The sequence below is a fragment of the Herpailurus yagouaroundi genome, unplaced genomic scaffold (assembly GCF_014898765.1).
Source record: "Herpailurus yagouaroundi ecotype Mexico unplaced genomic scaffold, PumYag 197, whole genome shotgun sequence".
Classification (NCBI taxonomy): Eukaryota; Metazoa; Chordata; class Mammalia; order Carnivora; family Felidae; genus Herpailurus; species Herpailurus yagouaroundi.
Window position 1 is genome coordinate 25,406,937 of NW_024412428.1, and position 15,488 is coordinate 25,422,424.

Consider the following 15,488-nt stretch of genomic DNA (forward strand, 5'->3'; position numbering starts at 1 on the left):
TGCTCTTCTGAGTACTACCTTGACTGTGTCTGGCAGTCTTGAGCTCTGGTGACTGCTGTTTATTTCTAGGGGGTAATTTCAGATTCAGTTACCTTTATACTTAACCCAGGAATTATTCAAGCGCATTTAAAATTTCCAGGCACCTAGAATACAGCCCATACTGCTTCTCCTTCATGGAATACATGGTCAATATTTGTAAATGTTCTGTGAGTTTTTTTGAGGGGAGGGGTGCCTCTTCTTGGATAGAAGGATTTTTGGATTTAGCTTGTTAATTGCTCATACAGTCTACATTTCTCTCTGTCTTTAAAAAATTTTTTTTTAAATCATTTATTTTTGAGTGACAGAGAGAGACAGAGCACGAGCATGAAGGGCAGAGAGAGAGGGAGACGCAGAATCCGAAGCAGACTCCAGGCTCTGAGCTGTCAGCACAGAGCCAGACGTGGGGCTCAAACTCCTAGACTGTGAGATCATGATCTGAGCTGAAGTCGGATGTTTAACTGACTGCGCCACTCAGGCACCTCTACATTCCTCTCCTATTCATATAGTAAATTGATTTCTGAGATGTGAAAGCATTCTATGATGACTCTTGCTGAGTTGTGCCTTTTATAACTATGCAGTGCTCTTTTTTTGTCCTCAGTCCTGCCCTGGCTTCTATTTTCCCTAATGACTCTAGTCAAAACAGCTTTTTGGGAGTTCAGTCTAATAGTCTCTGGGGAATTTAATCCAGTTAATGGAAATTGTTGAAATGTTTGGACTGTCCCTGCCATTTTATGTCAGCTTTTCAGTGGCACGATTGAGTGTTGTTTTTTTCTCTTCGTTTTTCTTTCTAGTGCTTTGGAAATAATTAACCATATTGCCGTTCCTTTAGTGGTTACCCTTTTCTCTGTGTTTGCAGTTACAGTGGCCATGTCCTCCACCCTTCTCCCTTAGCATTCTTGCACTTGCCCACCTGGACCTTTTCTCCTGGTGTGATCATGTATTTGTTTCAGATTAATCTCTATTATCTTGGTGTGTGTGTTTGTGTGTGTTTAACAGTATGCGTCGTTATTTAGACAACTAAGTTTTATTGTGTCCTTTTCACTGCTTTTTCTTGCATCCCAGGGTGAGGTTTTTGGTGTACTGAAGCATATCATCAGGTCATTAAATGTTGAATCCTCCATTTGAATTTTAAAAAAAATTTTTTTCAACGTTTTTTATTTATTTTTGGGACAGAGAGAGACAGAGCATGAACGGGGGAGGGGCAGAGAGAGAGGGAGACACAGAATCGGAAACAGGCTCCAGGCTCTGAGCCATCAGCCCAGAGCCTGACGCAGGGCTTGAACCCACGGACCGCGAGATCGTGACCTGGCTGAAGTCGGACGCTTAACCGACTGCGCCACCCAGGCGCCCCTGAATTTTTTTAAAAATTGAGTTTAGGGTGTTAGGTTCAACATCATTTCCCTTGAGAATTGTAAAGCCTTAACATGATTGTGTGCTAGCATCTAGTATTGCTGATTTAAAACCCAGACACCAATCTGATTCTCTCACCTTCTCTTTTTATTTATTGGTAGAAACCTGCTTGTCTGTCACTGAAAAACTTTTAGGATTTTCTTTTCATGGTTTGAGTCCTAAAATTTCACCCTTATGTGTCTGGGTATGTGGAACATTTCCCATACCCCATGGTCCTTTCACTTTGCAGAATTGGACCATTCTTGCACTGAGGGCAGCTTCTAGAAAGACATCCTTAATGACTTTCTTTCCATTTTATCTGTTTTATTTTTCTGCACCTCTTACTGGGTAACTGTGGGACCTCCTGCCTTCATCTTCTGTCATTGGACATTTATATTTTGTCTTGGTCTTTTTGCTCCATTCTGGAAGACTTCTTCAGATGTTATTTTCCAGATCACTGATTCTCTCTTCAGGTGTGTCCATGACATTAGTATTTTAGCTTTTCTATTTCATCTTAAGTTTAGTAATTTGTTTTTAAATATTCAAGATTTCTTGTTCTAATTGCTTTTTTCATAGCTGGAGTACCCTTCTGTTTCTGAGGATAGCAATTGGAATTTTCACTTTATTTTCTATTCCTCTAATTACTTTTGTTCCTACTGCCAACTTTTAATTTGTTCAGTTTATTAATTATCTTTACCACTATTTGTTGCCTTTAAAGGATCACTCTTACATATGAAAGATTTACTTGATGAATGGATTGAGAGTTGGGTGTGGACTTTCCCCACATTGGTATAAGCCTTCTTGTCTCCAAAAGACTTTTGACCTAGAAAGGGGGGCTTGTTCATGCAGACTTTTTAGAATACATGGATGGGGAATGGGCAGGAGATCTACGTTCTTGTCCCATCATCACCCCCGTCTCTTTGCCAAAATATACCGGGCTTTCTTCTGAGGATATAGCTCTTCTATGTGGGGCACAGCTCTCACACTGTACCCACCACTTGGTTTTGGAGGTGGGCAAGGTTAGGACTTGACAGTTGCAGCTAGCTGGAGGCCTCCACCTTCTGTCCCTTGTTGACTCAGCTTAGAGCATCCTTGGAATTGCTTTTACCTTTTCTGTTGGTGTCTCCAGGCCTGATTTGGGCTGAGGCTCTCCACTCTTGTTTTTTGTCAGTCTGATCAGCTTTATAGTGGTTCTCAAACTTCAGTGGGCATCCAGATTGCAGGTCCCCACCTCTGAAGATTATAATTAAGGAGGTTGGGATGTGGCCTTTTAATTTTGCTTTTCCCCCCCCCCCCCCCTTTATTTATTTTTTAAATTTACATCAAGTTAGCATATAGTGCAACAATGATTTCAGGGGTAGATTCCTTAATGCCCCTTACCCATTTAGCCCATCCCCCCTCCCACAACCCCTCCAGTAACCCTCTGTTTGTTCTCCATATTTAAGAGTCTCTTATGTTTTGTCCCCCTCCCTGTTTTTCTATTATTTTTGCTTCCCTTCCCTTGTGAGCATCTGTTCTGTGTCTTAAAGTCCTCATATGAGTGAAGTCATATGATATTTGTCTTTCTCTGATTGATTTCACTTAGCATAATACCCTCTAGTTCCATTCACATAGTTGCAAATGGCAAGATTTCATTCTTTTTGATTGCTGAGTAATACTCCATCGTATATATATATACACCACATTTTCTTTATCCATTCATCCATTGATGGACATTTGGGCTCTTTCCATACCTTGGCTATTGCTGATAGTGCTGCTATAAACAGTGGGGTGCATGTGCCCCTTCGAAACAGCACACCTGTATCCCTTGGATAAATGCATAGTAGTGTAACTGCTGGGTCGTAGGGTAGTTCTATTTTTAATTTTTTGAGGAACCTCCATACTGTTTTCCAGAGTGATGGTCAGTTTTTGTTGAATCTAATGGGAGTCCTCTGTGCTTCTTGGATTTTGATGTCTGTGTCTCTCCCCAGGGTAGGAAAGTTTTCCGCTTTGATTTGCTCACATAACCCTTCTACCCCTTTTTCTCTCTCTTCATCTTCTGGAACTCCTATGATTCTGATGTTGTTCCTTTTTAATGAGTTGCTGATTTCTCTAATTCTTAAATCGTGCTCTTTTGCCTTAATCTCCCTCTTTTTTTCTGCCTCATTATTCTCCATAAGTTTGTCTTCTGTATTGCTGATTTGTTGCTCTGCCTTATCCATCCTTGCCGTGGCATCCATTTGAGATTGGAGCTCAGTTACAGCATTTTTTATTTCATCCTGACTAGCTTTTACTTCTTTTATCTCTGCAGAAAGGGATTCTAATGTATTTTCAACCCCAGCTAGTATTCTTAATATCGTGATTGTAAATTCTGGTTCAGACATCTTGCTGGCTTGCTTAAGTCCCTGGCTGTTGTTTCTTCTTGCTCTTTCTTTTGGGGGGGAATTCCTTCATTTCATCATTTTGAAGGAAGAAAAGGAATAAGGTAAAACAAACAAACAAACAAAAAACCTAAAATTAAAAAATGTTTAAAAATCAAATAAATGATGCTAGATCCTAGGTGTATTTTGGTCTGGTTGTTGAAAGGAGCTCAATAGATTAGAAAAAAAAAGGGAAAGATAAGAAAAGAAAAAAAAGTTTGAAAATTTGAAAAAATGAATACAATGAAATAGAACAAAACGAAAAGATGGAAGTAAAATAGAGTTTGGAAAATTTACAAAAAAGTAAAAAATATAGTAAAAAATTAAAAACTATTTTTAATAACAAGTGAAAATAAAAATAAATTTTTTCTTTCTGTATTCAAGAAAAAGAAAAGAAAACGAAAAAAAAATTGAATAGATGGACCAGCAAACAGACTGAAGTGTAATTGAAATTACATCGTTTTCCCCTAGAGGTCAAACTGTGAAGCACGTTATAGTCTGTAAACTAAGCAGGCAGAGAGACTTGCGGTGTTCCTGAAGAGCGAGGGTGGCCCAGTTGGGCGGGGCTTAGTGTAATGGCTCCATTCTCCACTAGGTGGCGCTGCTTAGCTTATTGAGGTGGATTGTTGCGGCGCTTGTCGGTCCCTATGCGTGCGCGAGGAGGGAAAATGGCGTGACCCAACTACCCAGTCTCTAGTATGGGAACTCTGTTCTCTGGGCTCAGCCATCCGCACCCGTCCTTTGGCTCCGGCTTCCATCCACTCCCCGCCTTTACACTGTCTGTGGCCCAGCCATCAGGCTGCCAGGCGGCACCTCCCTCCTGAGCTTTATCTCCCCTGCGGCTGTTTCCCGACCCCTCACTTCCGAGGGACTGTGGCTTTGACCTGCTCAGACCTTCTGGGGGAGGGTCTCACCAAGCAACCGCCGGGTGCCGGCCGTACCCAGGAACATTCGCAGGACGTGTGGCACGGCCTCTACCAGATGTCCTCCCAGCAGGTGAACCGCCTCTGCCGGTGGCCTGAGAACCCTTGAACTTCACTCTGCTCCTGGGGATTCTTCCCACCAGAGCTCCACCAGGTAAAGAGCTGCAGAGTTTCAGCCTCTGCGCTCCCCCTGTTTATAGAGTCTTAGTGGAGTTTAAACCCTCTTCTTTCTCCGTTTTTTGTTCAGTCCCTGCGGCTGTTTCCACTTTTCCACTTTCTCTCCAGCTGCCTTTGTGGGGGGGGGGGGGGGGGGGGGGGGGGGGCCGCTTTTCCCGTACTCTCCACCCCCCCACCCGTCTCCGTCCTCTCTCCACAAGCAAAAACAGTTCCCTGACCTCCGTGGCTTCACTCTCCCCCAGTTCACCTCTCCGCGCCATGTACCTGCTGAGTTCTGTGGTTCCCGTTGTGCAGGTTGTTGTGTTAATCCTCGAATCAGCTTTCTAGGTGTGCAGGATGGTTTAGTGTTGATCTGGCTGTATTTCAGGGACTGGAGCTGCAAAAAAGACTTCTGTGCTGTTCCGCCATTTGGGCCCCTCCCCTCTGAATTGGCATTTCTAAAAACTAGTTTATAGGCGATGCTGATGAGGTTTGTCTGGAGGACCACATTTGAGAATCATTTTGCGGAACTTAGGAGTTTCTCAAAACCCCTGGCACCCCAGTATCGCCCTCTATCTTGTATTCCTTCCCTGTTGTAAATCTCCAGTTCTTTTTAAAAATATCATCTCAAGGAATTTGGAGCATGAGGAGAGGGCTAGTCCACGGCTTTAACCTAGACTTTTAACTTAATTTCTTCATTCGTTGTGTTCCTCAGTTTTAGAGTAAGCATCTTTATTTAAAAATTCTTCTTCTTTTTATGGCTTTTTAAAAAGCATTTTATTTTGGAAAATGTCAAACATGTAAAAGTATAGAGAGTAATGTAATGACACCCCTCTTCCCAGCTGTTGTGCAGCTTCAATACTTTATCAGTCTGTGGCCAATCTTATTTTCATCCGTACCTCACTCATTCCTCCCCACCCTGCCAGAGATTATTTTGAAGCAAATGCCCAGGCATCTTATTTTTAGTCATATGTATTTCAGTATGTATCTCTAGAAGGTAAAGACTTAACCCCCCCATATCTTTATTTTTTTTTTAAGTTTGTTTGTTTGTTTGTTTATTTATAGAGTATGCGTGGGGGAGGGGCAGAGAGAGAGGGAGAATCTCAAGCAGTTTCTGTGCATGCAGAGCCCTATGTGGAGCTCGAACTCACAAAACTGAGATCATGACCTGAGCGGAAACCGAGTCGGACACTCAACCGACTGGGCCACTCAGGTGCCCTCTCCCCCATGTCTTTAAAATCAATAATTCCTTAATAATAATTGACTGCCCAGTCAGATGAATTTTCTATAACTTGTTAAGATAACATAGTTGAGGCGCCCCTGGGGGGCTCAGTTAGTTAAGCCTCTGACTCTTGATTTTGGCTCATGTCATGATCTCATGAGTCGTGAGTTAGAGCCCCACATCTGACAGTGTGGAGCCTGCTTGGGATTCTCGCTTTCCCCCTCTCTTTCTCTTTCTCTCTCAAAATAAATAAACTGAAAAATAAATTAAAAAAAGATAACATAGTTGAGATTGTTCTGTATATTTCATTTTGTATCTTATTGCAAGTGCAGTAGAGCTCGGTGTTACTATTGTTCCCAGGGGAGAGGAAGATAGAAAAGTCCTGCTGAAGGTACAGACCAGGGCAGGGGGGTTTTGCCAGGTATTTAATAAGCATTTGAAAGTTGCCCTGTGGACTGACTTTGTCCAGAAACTATTTCCCTGATACACAAGGCTGCAATGGACTCAATGGTCATTCTGGGAGAGGAGAAGCCACTTCAACTGTGATGGAAGCGGGAGCTTCAGAGGGCGAACTTGTTTCAGTACCTTCTCAGAGGGCAGACTTGTTCCAGAACCTTCTCCTGTTAGCATAGCTGGAGGCTTCTTGGGAGTGGCGTAGGAAACGATGATTATTTCAAAATTGAGAGAGGAGAAAATCAGTACATGTGAGTATATGGAGGAGTAAAGGAGACAGATATTAAGAGCATATAGAAAAAAAAAAAAAAACCTAAAAAAAAAAGACCCTAAATTGAAATTTCTGTTCTTTACAGCTGTTGCCCTAGACTATGCCCTGCAATGCAGTGCATCCTATGAAACACCAGCTGTGGCTGGTGTTTGGAACACTTTCTCAGTCTTCTATTGATCTTTTGTACCAGCTGACTTAAATGTCTCTTTGTACACCCCAAGGACAACCTACGGTGTCTACTTGAGAACTTTTCTTAGGGGGTGTGGTTTCCTATTAGTGGTTTCTGGCAGTCTTTGTCTCTGGCTATTGGAGGACAATGCCACCATCTCCTGGGTCAAATATTTGCAGTTTAATGTATACATATATATATATATATACACATATATATATATACACATATATATATATACACACATATATATACATATATATACATTAAACTGCAAATATATATGTATATGTATATATATGTGTATACATATATATGTATATATATATTTTAATGTTTTTATTTAATTTGTACAACTAAACTAGAGGCTTTATTTGGATTTCACCAGTTTTCCATCATGTCCTTTTTGATGATTCAGTTTGGGATACCACACTGCATTTAGTCACTATGTCTCTTGGTTACCTTGTTTTTCATTTTTTTTTTTTTTAATGACAAAAGTGATAGCTCATTGTAAAAATTCAAATAATCTAGTAGTATATAAAATTTTAAAAATGAGGTTTGTTTTGCCCTATACTATTCTCTTACTACCCAGAGGTACCACCATTACCAGTTTGGTGTATATTTCCAGACTTTTAAGTTACACATATTTACAAATATCTAAATATGCTCATATAAATTGTTTTTAAATAGGAAGAGCATCATAGATCTTGCTTTGCAAATTTTTTCACTTGGCAGTGTGTTATGAATGTTTGTGCATACATATGTAAATATATGCATGTATGCATATATATGCTTTCACTTTTTAAATCATTCCTCTGTGAGGAAACTTGTTTCCAATTTGTCTCTAATGTTAATGAGACTACAGTGAACACTGCTGAATTTACAGGGATTCACACTGTGTGTGTGTGTGTGTGTGTGTGTGTGTGTGTGTGTGTGTATCTATGAATATTTCTGTAGGAGTCTTGGGCTCAAAGGTCAAATTGCCTTTAAAAGGCTGTTTATCAGATTACATTCTTATTAAAAATATGGGTAGAAAACATATCAAACTTGAAAGAAGGAAAATAGATTACTGCATCCTCTTTCAGTGTCACACAAAGGCAGTGGTTCTCAAAGTGTGGCATCAGACCTCTGGGAGTGTCTAAGACCCTTTTGAGGGTGTGTGAAATGGAAACTGTTTTCATAATTCTAGGACATTAGTTGCCTTTACCATGCTCATTCTTTTTTGAATGTGTAGAGTTTTCCAAAGCTATATGATATGTGAGGCTGTCACTGCTGTGACAGCTACTGGGAGGTGTCCTTGGCAATTCTTGTGTTGTCTAGAATTTTCTAAAGTGGTAGTTTGAGAATAAACATACATGAGTTTTTAGAGCTTAACTCAGGTTGTTCTCAGTATTCTTACTAAGCTATCTTTGGTTATGCCTGTTAATAGTCTTTGTAACCTTGTAATTATTGAATTAATGTCATCAATAAATTGTTATTTTGAAATGCTAATGATTTGGAAAACTTTAAAAGTGATGCCACTCAGCTCACTCATAGTTGTTTTGCAGTAGAAAATAGAGATTAAAAAATGTTATTTATGTTAGTATGTAGTTTATTGTTTTTAATTGAATTAATGTTTAAATTTTAATTTCTAATGCTATGTTTATTAATAAATATAACCCATTTATATATGTTTAAATTTTAATTTCTAATGCATTTAGCATTATATTAATAAATATAAACCCATATTGGAGATCTTAATTATTTTTAAAAGTGTGAAGGAGTCCTTGGACCACATGTTTGGGAAGTCACTGAACTAGAGCAGTGCCTAAAAATCCACCTAATGGTTAACTGACCCTTTCTGTTTTACTGATTGATTGGGGCCCAGACTCTGTAAGGCCTGATGTTAACTTGTACAATATTGATAAGCTGCAAATGATTTATATTTGGTAGAGTGACCTGTTCGTTTCTGGTAGAAAGGAGGGTACAGTTGTTTAGCCTCATAGGACGTTAATTGTCTGACTTGTTTGTAATCTTACTCTCCCACATTCTTTTCTAGTATCTTCTTTTGTCATCCTTTGGGGTCCTCTGGTAATAAGTTAAAGAAATCTTTTGACCTGTGCTTACTATGTAATGTTTCAACTTTTTGAAAATTATTCTTTGACCACTACATGAGAATTTCTTTTTACTCATGTTCTCACCAATGCATTGTACATCTTTTTACTGGTTTTCCTGGTGCATGAGATGTGCCAGGGTGTTCGTAAGACTTAAAGTTAAAAAAAAAAAATTGTAAACATTTCCGCAGAGTTCAATGGGTCTTTCCGCTCAGGTGCTTGAAGAGGGTTCTAGATTCTAAGAAGGACTAGGTGATTCCCGGGCTTCCCCTTCCATATCCCAGGTAGCACCTTGTGGAGGAGGTGTGTGTTTCCTTTGAATGCTCCTACCCGTGAGTTGGGCCTGTCAGCAGCTGCCTGTCCAGAGCAGGAGTAGATCCCTGGTGTCGGACCTTTCACATGTAACACAGGTTGTATGCAGACAACCTTGTGTAGGGACAAAAACATCTCAAAATAGCACTCTGTCAGGTGAGAGGATGCTATCTTGTTTTGCATTTTCCCGATGCTAGTGAGGCTAACCATTTTTCCTACGTTTTTTTTGGCCATTGCACTCTGTGACTTGTGTGTTCCGATTCTTTATTTTCCTGTTGGGTGCTTGTTGTTTTCTTTTTGGTTTGTACAAATGCTTTGTTATGGATCTCGATCTTTTGTTAAATATTGCAGTCTCTTGCAAGTGTTTTAATTTGGGGGGAAGTTCATTCTGTTACTTTTTCTTCGATGGCTTTGTGGCTTTGTGTCATCCTCATACATAGATATATTCTAAAACTTTTGTGATGCTATATTTTGATTTAATCTATTTTCCATATAGTATGAGATATAGGGATCTGTTACTTTTATGTCCTTATTAGATAAAACTGTAGAAGAGGAGCTTAGACCTTTTTTTGCTGTTGTTCTAATCCTATTATTTTTACAGGTAAAGTGTCAATTTTGATGCTGCCTTCTAGGCTCTGTGCTCTATAGAAGGATTTCTGTTTTGTTTTGTTTTCTTCTTTGAAGATGATACCATATAATAGGAAACAATCCATGTTTATTATGTAATTCCACAGTGATTTTTTTTGTAATGTCATAAGAGGCAGAGATATTTAATCAAGGCTGCATTTTCTTCCCATGCTCTTTTCTATGTTTTATTTTATTTATTTATTTAAAAAAATTTTTTTAACGTTTATTTATTTTTGAGACAGAGAGAGACAGAGCATGAACAGGGGAGGGGCAGAGAGAGAGGGAGACACAGAATCTGAAACCGGCTCCAGGCTCTGAGCAGTCAGCACAGAGCCCAACGCGGGGCTCGAACTCACGGACCGCGAGATCATGACCTGGGCCGAAGTCAGAAGTCAGACGCTTAACTGACCGAGCCACCCAGGCGCCCCTCTTTTCTATGTTTTAAGAACTACTGTAATTGCTTCCTTGTGTTATTGGAATGGTAGCAGCAACCACTTCACGAGTTTTGATTTTACACAATCAAAGACTGCTGGCCCCAGACACCAGACTATCTGAAGATAACCAATAACTGGGGCCTTTTTTAATGTCACAATGACCACTGATTTTTTTTTTTTTTTTTGGTCTTTCTCACTAGACTGTGGCCTTTTTATATCTTGAAGGAACTAAGTCATATATTATTATTTTGTCTAAAAACACACAAAATTAGCTACCGTAGACCAGTCAATATGATTTGCAGATGAGCTGCATAAATCCCAAAATATGGAAGGATTCCAAAATGGGAAAATTCTTGAAAATGTTACTGCTTGAAAATGAATCTATGGTTTCTGTTCTTTCAGCTTGGAAAGTATTTTTGGATTTTGCTTTTAGACATAATATTGGCTCGGTTCCTCCCATATTTGTTTGTATATATATTTAAAACAATGCTGAATCACTATATTAGAACATCTACTTCCTTACAGAAGCAGGAAAAAGAAAAAGTTCTGAATTAGATACATATTTGTATTACAAGGCTGGGTGCTTTCTTTTGAAACTTGGGGACATTTTCAAGGACAGATTTTTAGACTACAATTAAAATAACAAGGTTTGAATTGGTAGGCACTTATTAGATCTCATACTATTTTGGGTGGATATGATGATATAAAAAACTGAGACAGGAGACGTTCATCAAAAAACATCAAAATATATCAAGTCAAAATAAGGTATCAGTCAAATTACGTACCGAGTCAGACTCGTAGAGCCTGTGGTATTTATGACCGTTAATCGCGTAGAAAGGGAAAATGGCATTTGAAAATTAATTGTTCACCATGTGAGACTCTATTATTTGATATCAACCAGTGGCTCCCAAACCAGGCTGATGATCTGAATACAGGTTCCTACCCTGAGATTCTGGTTTTTGTAGATATTAAGAATATTTTAACAAGTTCCGCAGGTGATGAATGTGGGCTGACAGGTTTGGGAACCACTGATGTAGACCCCCGTGTGTGTGGGCATCTTGCTTGTTAAAATACAGATTGCTGGGTCCCCCTCCTCCCAAGTGTGTGACTCCTAGGTGTCTGATTGGGCCTGAGAATTTGCAATTCTATTAAGTTCCCTGCTGCTGCTTTTGCTGGTCCAGAAACCACACTTTGAGTACTACTGACATGGATCTTTCCCAAGACTTCCCAGTCCCAGACTGGGAAACAACAAACCGAATTCTGTGGCAAGGTCTTGGGTTTCTTTGGTTCAAGCCTTTGCATTTCTTTCTCATGTTCTACTTGGTGATTTTCTTCCTCTGGAGTGAGCATTAATTGATAGACCTCTATCCCTGAGAAAAGTTTCGAGTGGAAAGAAGATGATGTTCGCTGGTTAGGGTGGCTGGGCAGGGGAATGAAAATAGCTGAGGAGTTGTGCAGATCTGGGCTGAGATTTCTGTGCTTGACCCTGGTTTTATTGTGATCTTGGGCAGGGTACCTAACCTGCTTTCCAGCCATGGAGCTCCAGTCCTGGTTGCTTGCCATGCTTCCCTCCTGCCAGGACGCCTTTTCTCTCCTCCATACCTGGAGAGTGCGTCCCTTTCCCCTGCGTCTCGTTATTGCTCGCTTAAACTTGGATCTCTGCTCAGCAATCACTTCCTGAGGAAAGCCTTTCCCGACCTCCCTCAGTAGGTCGGGCCCTCCCTTTTTACACACTCAGCACCACGTGCCTGCAGTTTTATATCTACTTGTGTGATAACTTGATTTGTGTCTCTCTACTAGACTATAAACCCTGGGACTCAAGCTGTGAAAAAGTCGATCAGTTTGTGTTCCCTTTGTGTTCTGGCCACAACACAGACACTGTGCCTGACACACAGTAGCTGCATGAGTAGCAGTGAATGGGGTCACATACACAAACAGCAGTAAGGGCAGGGTAGGCATTCCAAAATTGGCTGCATTCCTGCCTGTGGGTTTCCAGAAGACAGTTATTCTTATAATAAATTCCCTGTTTTGTGCAACCGGACTTATTGGTTTCTGTTATTTGCCAGAGCCCTTACAGTAGTACACTATTAATTGAGTGCTTTATACATATGTGAAGCACCAGGTCTGTAGTCTCATGTTGGGCACCGATCTAGGAAGTCAAGAATCTCAGCCTGCTAATATCTTGGGTGTTACTTTTTCCTATGATTCTGCAAGCCAATGTGTATTATAAAGATAGGATCTATAGATAGAGGATGTATTTCCTTAATGCTATATTAAGGAAGAGCAGCAGAAAGCAATTTTATGCTCAAGCCACTATCTCTGAAGTGGTTTTTGGGATTGGGGATAGATGGTACCAAGGGAGAGTAAGGTAATTTTTAACTACTTGCAAACGTGACTGCTCTCTCCATAGAGTGGAATCTTATAATGGGTAACATCTGGAAAGTGCATTCATTTTGTAGAGACAGGATGCTTTAGTTACTGGCCAGAACAGGACCTGAGTAACAATATATATCCCGATTACATCTATGTCAATAAGAAAAGGGATTGATAGGCTATAATTTAGAAAAATAGATTCAAAGAGACATATGAACACTAAATAAGAAAGGAGAGACACCGGCCCAAAGACTCAACCATTCTAGGTCCTAGAGAGAAATTGCTGGTGTGGAAACATAAGCAATTCAATTATACAATTAATTATTCTTATGTAAATATATGTTTACATGCAAGTTTCAGATGAATGCTGAGTTCTCCCAGGGTCTCTAGTGTTTCCTTTTTTCTGGACTGTCTTTTCAAGAATGTTTAGCTCTCTGGGCTCGGACCTAGTTTGTGGCATCATGGCTAAACACAACCAAGGAGGTCAGAATTGCCAATAAATACTGGACCCGTTATGGTACCTCCTTCAGGAAAATGGTGAAGAAGACTGACATAAGCCAGCACGCCAAGTACACTTGCTCCTTCTGTGGCAAAACCAAGATGAAAAGACGAGCTCTGGGGATCTGGCGTTGTGGTTCCTGCATGAAAACCGTAGCAGGTGGTACCTGGACCTCCAACACCACTTCTACTGTCACAGTAAAGCGGGCTATCAGGAGACTGAAGGAGTTGAAGGACCAGTAGAAGCTCCACCATTTGAAACATTGCTTACTTATAATAAATGGGTTAATTGATATAACAATAAACAAAACAACAGCAAAAAGAATATATAGCAACTGGCCTTGAAAGGCATACTAGCTCTCTGGAGCACAGGGCAAGCAAGCTTACTGCACATTATAAAAAAATTAGATTCCCTAAGCTTAGACTTCCTGTCCTCTAACTCAACTCACTGCATGTGCAGGTGTCACTTAGCCCTCTTCTCAGGGTCACGTGAGAACTGGGGCTGACGCCCTGCTGACACTCTGGCTACTACTATTGCCATGAGTAGAAACCCTTTGTCTCTGATCCAGGAGCTTTGTGTCTTCTGGCATCCATGAAACTGGCTGAGCCAAAGCTGGCTCGCTTATGGTCACGGTGACTTGCGTGTCTCTTCCCTTATGACAGTGAACTGACCGACTGATTTGCTTTTACCTGCTGGCATTGTCAATTCTGATTCTACCAAGCTGAGGACCAGTTCCTGGCCTTGGAGAATGAATTAATAGAGACAAACAAAGACCTTCTGGAAGATAGAACCAACAGCGGTGTTCTTAGAGAATTTATATGAAATCAGATTGAAAGGGTTCCTTCTCTGGCCTTGCATCAGTCAGAATCCGATCAGGAGGCAAAAACCACAGCAGGCATTTTTGTGAAGAACTTAATATAAAGGATTATAAGCCAGGTTATTAGAGAAGAGAAAAGGCAAAGAGGGGGCACCGGGGTTTCACAGAGGTAAGAATCATGGCAGTCACGCCTAGGGCTGGGGTAACAAAAGTAAGAGGCTGGGAGAAGCTTAGAGGAGGGCTCTGCTGAGCTGGTACTCAGACCTCTGAGGAGGGGATGCTGGCCAGTTAATGTGGGGGTCTCTGAACAGGGAGGGGTGGTAGTGATCAGGCTGTTCAGGAAGCGTTGGGAACAGTTGCTGCTGCTAGGATGAAGAGTGTTTCGTGGTCATGGTCACACTCGGGAACTGGAAGAAAACAACTTCCAAGTGTCCTCCTGCTGCCTCCTACCGACGGAACCAAACAGGAAGCCAGCTGGCAAAGAGGCATGGCCACAGAGTGATGCCCCAGCATCACAGAACAGAGGAGGATGGAAAGAACCAGCACAAGATTTTTAAAAGCCTGTTTTGACCAAAGGTTGCAAAATGAGAGAAGGAAATAATTTATTACCTGGGGGCAGTTGGGAAATTGCCTGAAGAGTCTCCAGCATTAACTTGAACTTAGTATCTTTCTCTAGGTCAGGGAAGGGAGTAGCCATGGATGGATGACTTGGATATCCTGTATTATTACTTGGGACTGTGGGCAATTACCTGGCCTATTTTGTGGAGTACGCTGGATGGAACATGTTCATATGATCCAGGGAGATAGGCCCACTGGCAACTGTATTAGATTGCATACAATTTTATGGGCTTGTGCAAATTCCCATATCTGCCCACACCTTGATAAAGACTCATACCTTTTTAAGAGATAGAAACCCACAGATGTGTGATTATATTTCACCCATAATTTGTGGTCCACATGACTTCATTGTATATGAGCTGATTTATAAGCAGTAAAGCATAATGCAGACGACAAGTGGTATTTATTATTTGTATTCTTTCTGGTCCTTGGCGGAGTTCCAGAGAGGTTTCTCTGTCCCAGGGAGGATTTCAGAGGAAATAAATAGAACAGAGAGCAAAAGCTCAGAACTTAACAAAATTAACAGAGCAGTTTTACAGTTTTAAAATAATGGCCCTCCTGACCATTCTTTTTTGAAGTCAGAATTTGGACCCAGATAACTTAGACATACATCTCAATAGAGGGCATTAGTCCATGTATTTAAAACAGCAGTGACTGGGGCGCCTGGGTGGCGCAGTCGGTTAAGCGTCCGACT

The 15,488-nt window shown here is 40.8% G+C and overlaps 1 long non-coding RNA gene across 1 annotated transcript; it reads left to right on the forward strand.

Annotated features, from left to right (window-relative positions):
- On the forward strand, positions 1 to 13,659 carry LOC121012990 (uncharacterized). The gene is made up of 3 exons (XR_005782439.1): positions 1 to 11; positions 11,243 to 11,252; positions 13,418 to 13,659. It is a non-coding gene; the product is annotated as an uncharacterized LOC121012990 (long non-coding RNA).
- Positions 13,660 to 15,488: the final 1,829 nt, after the last annotated feature.